The sequence below is a fragment of the Drosophila pseudoobscura genome, chromosome X (genome assembly GCF_009870125.1).
Source record: "Drosophila pseudoobscura strain MV-25-SWS-2005 chromosome X, UCI_Dpse_MV25, whole genome shotgun sequence".
NCBI lineage: Eukaryota > Metazoa > Arthropoda > Insecta > Diptera > Drosophilidae > Drosophila > Drosophila pseudoobscura.
The window spans coordinates 39,252,817-39,263,026 of record NC_046683.1 but is presented as its reverse complement, the minus strand read 5'-3'; positions in this window follow the sequence as shown (position 1 = coordinate 39,263,026).

The window sequence follows — 10,210 nt, the reverse complement described above, 5'->3', positions numbered from 1 at the left end:
TACTACTATTCAACGCTACTATTCGTAAATTTAACAAATTTCCGCCAAAATGTCACCTAATTTGTTTGGTATGTTTTATTATTTTTGAAGTCACATATTCCCTTATTACTTAGACCATAAAAAAAAAACTTGATAAAAGTTCTTCCACAAAGTCTCCATTAAATATTGAACTATCTTAAAAAAAGCCGGAAATCAGGGACCCAATCTCGAAAACGGAATATTTTGTAACTCTTATAACCCCGAAATTTCGTAACATAGCGCCAGTAGCTTACGTCAGATGCCGGCGCGGTCTTAAAACATTTCCGCTCGTTTTTTTTTTTACATTTTGTTGTAGGAATTTAACGTAGCGCCAGAATGGAAATGCCCTTATATATTACTATGACACTGTCCAGCACTGCGACCCATAGTTCGGGGCAACAGATTGCACTCACTTGTTGAAAACTTCCTTGCGGCACCACCCCACCCCACCACATCTCCCCGCCAAGCCAATGTCTGGGGGAGACAATCGATATTCTGCTACGAGGAGGCACTGGGCATTGAAAATGCAGCAGACTTTAGGCGCAGACATGTTTTATGTTCTTGTCAGTCACTGAAAGCGACAGGCAGACGCAAGGAGAGACGAAGAGACGGGCAGACAGATAAACAGTGGGTGAGAGAAGTTTATGGCCGGCAGCAGACCGTGTTTTCATCTTACTTGCGCTGCGGCACGCCGACTGATTCTTTCTTTCTTTCCGATTCTCCCGCTGCCGCCGCCTTTTATTATTGTACATAATTTGCACGTGCTACGAATATCTAAAATTTACGACCATCGTAGGAGAGCGAAAGTGCACAGGTTGTCTGTCTACGGGATGGGAATTGGGAATGGGAATGAGAATGAGAATGGAAATGGGGGTGGTATGGTATAGGGGATGGGGGTTGTGGGTTGTGGGTTGGTCGAGCGACTGGGTGGCAATGTCGTGTACATTATTTTGCTTTCAGGCGTTGAAATAAAAGTAAAAGTTGCTAAGCTTTAAATGAGTAGAGTGAAAGCAGTGGAAGCCACAGTCCAGTGGGTCGACCTATCTCGATGTCTGCCTCGTCCTGTTCCGTTCCGTCCCGTCCTGTGGGCAAGTGAAATCTTCTCACAAGCTGCCCCCCGGGGGCACCCTGACTGACTGGCTTGCTTACTTTTACACGTTTTATGTGCAAAATAAATGTGAACTAATGCATTTTTATTAATATATACAAGCGTGCTGGGAATTTCAAGCTCCCATCCAGTGTCCTGTGTCCTCTGTGTCCGGACACCCCTCAAGCCCCCAGCCACTGATGATGATTAAGCGTAAAAACCGCAAATGTTTTTTAAATGCAGTGCAAATGCTTTCGGGTCATGCCTTTAAGCTGCTTTCAGCTATGGCTCTTGCTCTAGCTCTGGCTCTGTCTTCTTGTTGGCTCTTCGTTCTGGCTAAGTGAGTAGTTTGCTGCTGTCGAGTCAGAATCGTGTTGAAATATTTAGCACAGGCAGCGTGTACGTGTTAACACACTGTTGCTGCTATTGTCCGATTGGATTTACTTTACATCACACGAGAACACGAAAACAAGACACAGCAAACAAGGAAGAAAATGGAAACTATGTGTGTCACTGTTCAGAGACTTTTCCTACTTATTCTGGATGAAGCGAAGAGCAGAGGAGGATTCTTCTGTTACCTTTGATGACGTAGCTGTCAGATATTCATATTTCAATATTTTAGTCCTTAGGCCCGATCTTTTGCCATGCGGTTATGAACGTATTTTAGAGCATATTCAGTAGGATTACATTTATTTCTGATCCACACTGCAGTATCAGAGATACAGCTATAGTTGTGGTACCGATACTACCAGAGCGTTTTGGTCATAAATTGAAATTCACCTCTATGCGATACAAACTTTAAAGAAAATTAAAAAACCAAAAATTAACATTACAAAGAATCAAAACTTTAAAATTAACCAAAAAAAATACACATAAGAACGGGGGGAACTTTATATCCGATACTCAGTCAGCGTGGCTGACGACGAAGAGTGTGGGAGAGAGAGACAGAAATGATCCGATCTGATTCAGGCTCTGCAGTCTGGTAGATATGGGCAATCTTTACGATTCTGCGTTTTCGGTTTTCGTAAATCTTCAGAATTGTGGAAGCATTGATTTTGGTTCTTTGGGGAGGCGAAATTTTGGAATACACGATATCACAGGAGTCTGGTTTCTCTAGCTTATTGTCTCTGAGAACTAGGCGCTCATCGGCTATTGATGCTGATAAAGCATATATATACTTTATTGGGTTGGAAACGCTTCCTTCTGGGGTTGCACAAATCTACGTTCCCCTCAAGTTCAATAAACCCCTCTGCTCATTGTGAGTATCGTGTTCCAAAATGTTCCAATCCTTTCTGGTGGTATAGGTTTAGCTAAAATAGCATCAAAATTCGATGCCTTTAACATAAAGGTTCTTAAGAAAGACGTTTTCTTGAACCAAATTGAAAATTGAAGAATTGGACCTTAAACAGGTATGAGGCCTCTTTAGAATATCACAAAATTGCGATTATATTACGTATTTTCTGGTTTTATAACTATTCGCAAGGAGTCATTGTCCTTTATCTAAGATTTTATCTTTTTTTTTTCTTTTTTTTTGGTTGCATGGATTTGTCACTTTAAAGATGCACTTCCATCCGTTTCAAATAAGTTAAATCTGATAATCTATTTCCTTCAGTCCTTTAGTCAATCAACTTATATCAGTGTTTAAAGACTTTTTGTGATAGTTTAACAATAAGTTGCACTTTATCTGGTCTGAGCATGTGCAAAATTGTTATAAGTAGCTCATACATACACATGTGTGTGGATCGCAGCTCCACTCTGCCCCTTACCGAATATATTATTCACTTTATTTTCAATGGAATCCACTGGCAAATGAAATGAAAAGTGGGAAAGAGGGAGGAGTTAGTAAGAAGGTGATGACAAGCAGGCACTTTGCATACTAAAAAGTATCGTACGATGCAGGGAGGACGGACGGAGCGAAGGGGAACGGAACGGAACGGAACGGGACCTAGGCGGAATGAATAGGAAAAGCAAATAACGCCTCTATTGACATTTTAGGGTTTCATTGTAAAGCAATTTAAATTATTGTGTATATTTCTATTTCATTCAGCTTCCACATCCACTGGCACTGCCACATCCTCATCTACTTCTCCCTCTACGCTTTTTTTCTATGCTTTCTATGGGTTCTATGGGTACAGTTCTATGTACAGTGTTTTTTTGGGGGTAAGAAAACATTTTCAACTTAAGCATTCAGGACATCGTGTCCGCGACTCGTGTTCCATCCATGTTCTGTTCTGTTCTGTTCTGTTTTCATCCGCTCCGGACCTCGGCTGGATTTTATTTTGTGCAAATTTTTCAAATGTTATCCTTAATTTAGTTTATAAGTAGATGCCAGGCACGTTCCAGGCAAATGACATTTTATTTGTGGATTTTTATAGACTTTCCTTATGCGAACGCGCACTCGTCCCCCCATCTCTCTCTCTCTCTCTCTCTCTCTCTCTCTCTCGCGGTATGTGCGTGCAGGGGGCCCAAAGGGGGTTTCGAAAAATAGGTCGTAATTTGTGTTTTGGTTGTGAGTTTTCATTTTTTTCCCCCCTTTCTCCTTTTCCCTTCATATTCTTTATTTCTTTCTGGACCACATGTGTCTTTGATGAGTCATCCAGAACATGTATGGAAATGGGGCTGGATAATGGCATGGGATCTTCCTTTATGTATATCTTCCCAAGGGTGATAAGCGCTCATTGTGGATTCTGACATAGATATCGTATCGTACGGCTTGCATTCCCCACTTTAGTTATCCTTCAGAAGAGAAGTCTTCTTTAGAATGGAAGAGATTGAATGATGCTGGAAAGGAATAGCGTAAGCTTTAGAAAGTATCCCTATGGGATAGATAGCAGTATGCAACACCGTATTTACGCTTTGAACCAAATCGACTTTTTCTGATAGATTTGTAGCTCTAAAATTTTAGAATGAATTTAAGAAAATATTTATTATTTGGGGACCTGAACACGTATCACGCTCCATCACGTCAGGTTTGTTTTCTAACAAAAAAAAAAAACCAATTTGATCGAATCATGGTGGAAACTTATTTGAAAAATTGAAACTCGTCCCTTGGGGCTTTTCGGGATCAATAATTACGAATTTGAAATCAGTGTTCAAAAATTAAAAATAGCGGATCCAATAGGGCCGGATTCACTTAAAACGAACAACTCTCCGGCTACATCCGTATCTTCCCCCTTAAAATTGATCTTTTGAAGAGAACAAAACTTGATACATCTTAAAGCAAGAAAACTGACATTCGTAATGAGCGACACCTATGTTAAAACCCCCCAGTGACGAGTTTTAAGCAAATCCATCGGATAATCCACATATTTTTCAAATATGTTTTTCAAATTTGTTTTTTGAGGTTAGAAACAAAAACCTGTAGTGATGGAGCAAATCTGACCTTGGATTCGTGTTCAGGGCCCCAAAATACATATGAATATTATACTCTGGTCTGTGTTATTAATGCCTTTTTTTCGCTCAAAATAAAACTCAACAGCTACAATGTTGGAATGTTGGCCAATATTATTGCATATCCTTGTAGAGGGACTATCCCCAGTAGCGTAGAGTAAGTACGCTCCTGCATTATTTTAATTTATTTTTAGAGTTGCTTATCTTAAGCCGCGAGTGTTGATGCATTGATAACTATTTTTTGGTGATCTTTCTAAGTCGCGTTTCGAGATGGGTCGCAAGCGTAATTGTATTATACGCAATTTTTTACACTCATTTAAACCTGCTCGCTGTTGAACAAGTTCTTACAAACCATTGAAGTAGCTTTAGAGGATGAAACTGCAGATGGTGAGTAAGCAGACCTCCTAAAGAAGGGAAAGTCTGAAATTGACGGCTAAAAAAAAAATGTCCCAAAGCCAATATGCTTGATGAAGTATTGGGAGGAAAAACGATATGCTTACCCTAATTTATACCGGCTGGCCAAAGTGGTTCACTCAACACAAGTTCCTGCAACACAAGTGAGTGTTGAAAAATCGATTCTGGCCCTCAAAATGATGCTTACCGATCAAAGATGCAGCCGACGGACGGACAGACGGACAGACGGACGGACGGACAGACAGACATGGCTCAATCGACTCGGCTATTGATGCTGATCAAGAATATATATACTTTATGGGGTCGGAAACGATTCCTTCTGGACGTTACACACATCCATTTTCACCACAAATCTAATATACCCCAATACTCATTTTGAGTATCGGGTATAAAAAGTCCTTTTACCTTGATGAGCTCTTTCTTTTTAACGAAGTTCTTAGAGGAAAGTTTCCCAGAATGTTCTTAAAAATATAACGTTCCAGCAGAAATAACATCAACGCTATATTTTCAGTCGAAAAACATAAGCTTTAAAGATGTGAAACAGGAGGAAACTGATTATTTGACAAATGAACGAAATGAATGAATGAATAAAAGTAATTTTTAAACCCATTTTCTAAAATTATAAAAATTATCATATATTAACATCGACTTCAATATAAGACCCAAAAGTGATGGAGTTTTTAGATGGCTCATCTATGGATCCCCAAAGTCCACAAACGATATTAATCGTTTAGAAAAGGGAAAGATATGCTATAGGGAATAAGCAAATGTCCTCGAATGGAGTGGTTGTCCGTGCGAAGAAGATGGATGGACTTTTCGCTCCATTATGACACTTCTTGTGGGAATATCCTTTTGTTGGTCAGACTACCGTACCCGCAACTTAAGTTTTCTTTCCTTCAGGGAATGGTAAGGGCTATACGCTCGTATAACCGTAATGAAAAAGCAGCAACAACAAACAGATTTAGCTGCAATAAATGGGAAAACAATGGAAAAACACTTTGCCGCGGGTGCTGCTTTTCGTTCCACTTTGTGGGGCGAAGAGAGAGAACATTCAGTGTGTGGGGGGGGATTGAAGGTGAGACCTGACGTGTGTTATATAAGCTTCCACACACAGACACAACCCAGATACAAACACACACACACACACAGCCCAACACCCTTACACACATAGATGGGTAGATACGAGATACGAGATACGAAATAGAACATAAATTGCGCACAATAAAGCAAAAATTAAAAAGCGTAAACAAAAATTGCACTTCTGCTCCATTCCTTGCTTCGCATTCCTTCTATCTTTTGTCATGTTCCACCTCTTTCATCCCTCCATTTTCCGGCTGAGGACCCGGACTGAGACCAGGATCCCCTTCTTTTTGCAGGAGAACTCTTCCTTGGGAAATATTTCGTTTTTGTTCTTTGATTGGATCATTCCATGGAGCGACATGGAGGCGGCACTAGTACCAGTGCTCGTATCCTTGGAAATGGCATGTGGCATGTGCTTCGAAGGAAGGTGCTTTCACTTAGGCAAAACCAACCACAGGTGAACACTAATGAAGGCAGATATCCAGACCATCTGTTGAATCCTTCCCAGGACCGCATACAATGGAAACGTTATATATTTGCAGAGAACTCATTCACAGTGCGTTTTCAAAAACTGTCAAAATGCTCTTTAAAATTCAAATTGGATTTCCTGTTGGTTTTTTGATAGAATCTGTCATTCTTTTAAAGTAATTTTGAATCAAATCTAAGCTGAAGTCTTCCTAGTCATAGGGTCCATTCTTTAATTGAAAGAATCTCCTGAAAGGGTATGGTAGGAAGGAATATGGTATATTGTAACAATGCAAAATGAGGGACGAGAAAAGGTACAGGACCTTGCTATTTTGTGTTAGTCCTTCCATTGTTCCGCATTCTTTTTTCTTGCTTCAATTTTGTTGTTCAGTTTAATGGCTGCTGGCTCCTGTTCCTGTTGGCGTAAAGGGAGCGCAATAGTAGACAAAAGGCGCCAACACTTTTGCATCACTTCGATTGTAATTTCATGCCCGAATTATCCTTGGGGAGACATTTACCCTAAACGAAGGAGCGCACCCGAACACCGAACAAACACATACACACAGAGAGAGAGAGCGGCACGGACATGCACATAAATTTCAATAGGAAGCGTCGAAAAGGAAAAGTCAAAAGTGGGAAAAAGGAAGGACCAGGACCAGCGCCAGGACCAGGACCTATATTGGGGGCTGTTCAGGCTCAAAGGAAGAGCGACACACACACACCTACCTTTATTATTATTTTTACACTTAACTTCCGGTTTACGCCTATTATGCCCACCGGGTGGGTTGCTTGGTTGGTGGCTTGGTGGCTTGGTGGCACGGCCTCGCTCCCCCTTTGGCAATCTTGTGCCCCGGCATCAAATTACAAAATACTCGTACCACCCCGCCTCTGTTCCATCTCCATCTACAGTGCCTGCCTGCTCCTTGCTTTTGCACCTTTCTCATCCTAAATAAAGTTATTGTCTCTGACATTCTGTTGTTACTTCTTTTTTCTTTGCCACTGCCACTGCCAGTGGCATTGGCACTGGCACTGCCTCTGTCTCTGTCTCTGTCTCTCACTCCAATTTCTCTTCGTTTGTCGTTTGTGCCACGCATTTTCACGTGTTCGTTCCGCATAGTTCCGTTTGATATGCCACAAAGGTGTCGCCGCGAACGTGTGGGCTTTCCCCCCAAGTGAGGACTTGAGAGGATCTGCTTTGGTGCCACATTGTAAGCGGAAGCCACCGATTACAGATTGCGGGCTTCCCCGCCTCCTCTCATCCAGTACCAGTGGTGGAGTGAAGCTTAAATTCCCTTTGGAGAGCGTCTGATGGGATGCCAAGTAAGAAATCTCTTTCGATAACCTGTTTTTAGATCAGACGATCGAAAAAAGATGCCAGAGAAAACAGTAACCAATTTATTACAAATTTAATAGCCGATTCCTAGTCGAGTCATAGCAGATTTAAATGTGATGGCGGTTTTGGGGAAATGGTTTCATTTCCAATAAATACCTGGGCTCAAGTCTCAGCTTATCCCGAACAAACGGTTGATTTTTCTTAATTTCTGATACCGTGTCTTGCCTTCCACCCCTTCAACTCATAACCGATTCATTACCGTTCCGAAACCGTTTTACCAGTTAATCGAGTACCCGATCGATGTAAATTTTTCAACTTCCGCCAGCGACGGGCCGCGTCAGGGGGGAAATGGGATACATCCGATATCAAAGTCAAGGCCTTTCACGGCGCTTGCCTAAGCTCCATGCCGTGGTTGGGGTACAGGGTTCAGAGTTTGTGGCAGACCGAGAAAGACAGAGAGAGAGAGAGATGCACATAGGTATGTGTGTGAAAGAGAAGCTGCTGTCAGCTTTGATTGATGCGCTGGAAACTTCGCGTGAAATTGCACACCGAAAACACCAAAAACCGGAAACGGCACTGGGGGAAAAAAACGAGAGAATCAGAAGCCAGAGCGAAAACATAGCGAACGGTACGCTACGGAAGGAAGGAAGCACTCAGTGCGCGCAACACACATATGCATTCATCTCTTTCTCTTTCCATATAATCACGCTCTCTCTCTCTCTCTCTCGTTCTCGCTGTGTATGTGTGTGTGTTAGGCACTTTATTTGTGTATGGCGGCACGGTTGGGCGCACACCTCAGCTGTCGTGTGTGTGTGTGCGTGTATGGGGTCCTTGGTCCTTGGTCTCCCGTTCCTGACGCGCTTTAAAATGGGGAAATTAAAATTCCAATAATAGCAGGTGCTCGACTCAGTGTCTATCTATCTACAGTTCACGCTCCAAAAAGTGAACGAGTGAAGATCAATATTATGTCAGGGGGTGTTCGAAAGATTCAGCCAATGAATGGTACGAAGGAACGGGTACGTTAAAAGAGTACTATGAGCGAGTATCTTGAGCAATTACCATGAGCGAGTACATTCAACTCGTTTGATAGGACGAGAAAAGGCTATAGGTTCTACCCGCCAAATGGATAGAGGAGACTATAAACACTAAAGAAACTACATTAGATAACTTTTCTCAAGGGAGTTGTCTAACTGGCACTGACTGAATGGGACCTTGAGCGAGTATCGTGGGCGAGTACGTTAAACACGTTGAATGGGCAGAGAAAATTCACTTTGACTACATTGCCTGCTTGTATCAAGAATAGTTCTTGGATGTGAATTAGATCGTGTTCTATTTAATAGAGGGTGCACTGTACCTGCTGCGGGCTTTATATAGTAGATACTTCTCCCTCCCTCTCTGGGCTGAGCTGAGCCTCTAAGTCTTCCTGTTCCTGTTCCTGTGCCTGTGCCTTGCCGGTGTCTGTGCGATAAAAATAAATTAAGCCACAAATTGCAATTTAATTTAAGGTTTTCTTTAGCCTCAATCCCATGCCAGCTTTCCCCACAGCCACAGCCCAAAGACAGCCAGCGAGAAGGGAAGGAAGTTGCGACACTTTTTCTTGGCATATTAAAATAACTTGCCACATATTTCGGTGTCGCCACGCTCGCTGCGGTGGGCGGGCATGTTGGTTCCCGAATTTATGGCATTGCAATTGCAAATATAATTAAAATTTCCAACTCTCTCTCTCTTTTCCTCTCGATTTCTCTATCTCTGTCCGTTCTTCCCTCTTTTTCTTGTTCGCTCCTGCATTACTTGGATATTTTTCGAAATTATTTTCAGCGTCTGTCATCTGTGGGTCGGGCTAATTGAAGCTTAGCGGCGTCTCAACAATTTAATTGGAGGTTCAACTGACAGGTATGGAGAATGAGGTGGGGAATGAAAGAAAACTGGATAGGATTGCAGCGGAAATAAGCCATATGCACTGGAATATTGGTAGATTGGATTTGAGTAGTGTTTACTGAATGGTATTGGAATGGAGTGCAAGTGCGACTGGGAAAAAGAAGGTGATTGGATCGGTGACTAAAAAATAATATAAGGCTAAATATAGGTACAAGAATGACTGTTTAATGTGTTTAGTGTTTTAATGGATTTAGAATGATATTGTGGTCGGACAAAATACTATTGGCATTTATATAATAAGGTGATATGTGATATTGGAATGAGTATGAGGGGAAGAGATGACAGTGAAATAGAGCTGGAAAATATTTTTTGGTAAAACAGAAATGTAGAAATGTAGAAAAAAATCAAATGAATCAATGTCCTATGAAGTGTACAGGAGTCTCTTCGAACTACAATCGAGTACGTAGTCCGATTATCTCTGATTATGCATTAATCGGTTCAATTTCTGTCTCATCATTTACTTTCTACTTCATTCTACGGCTTGG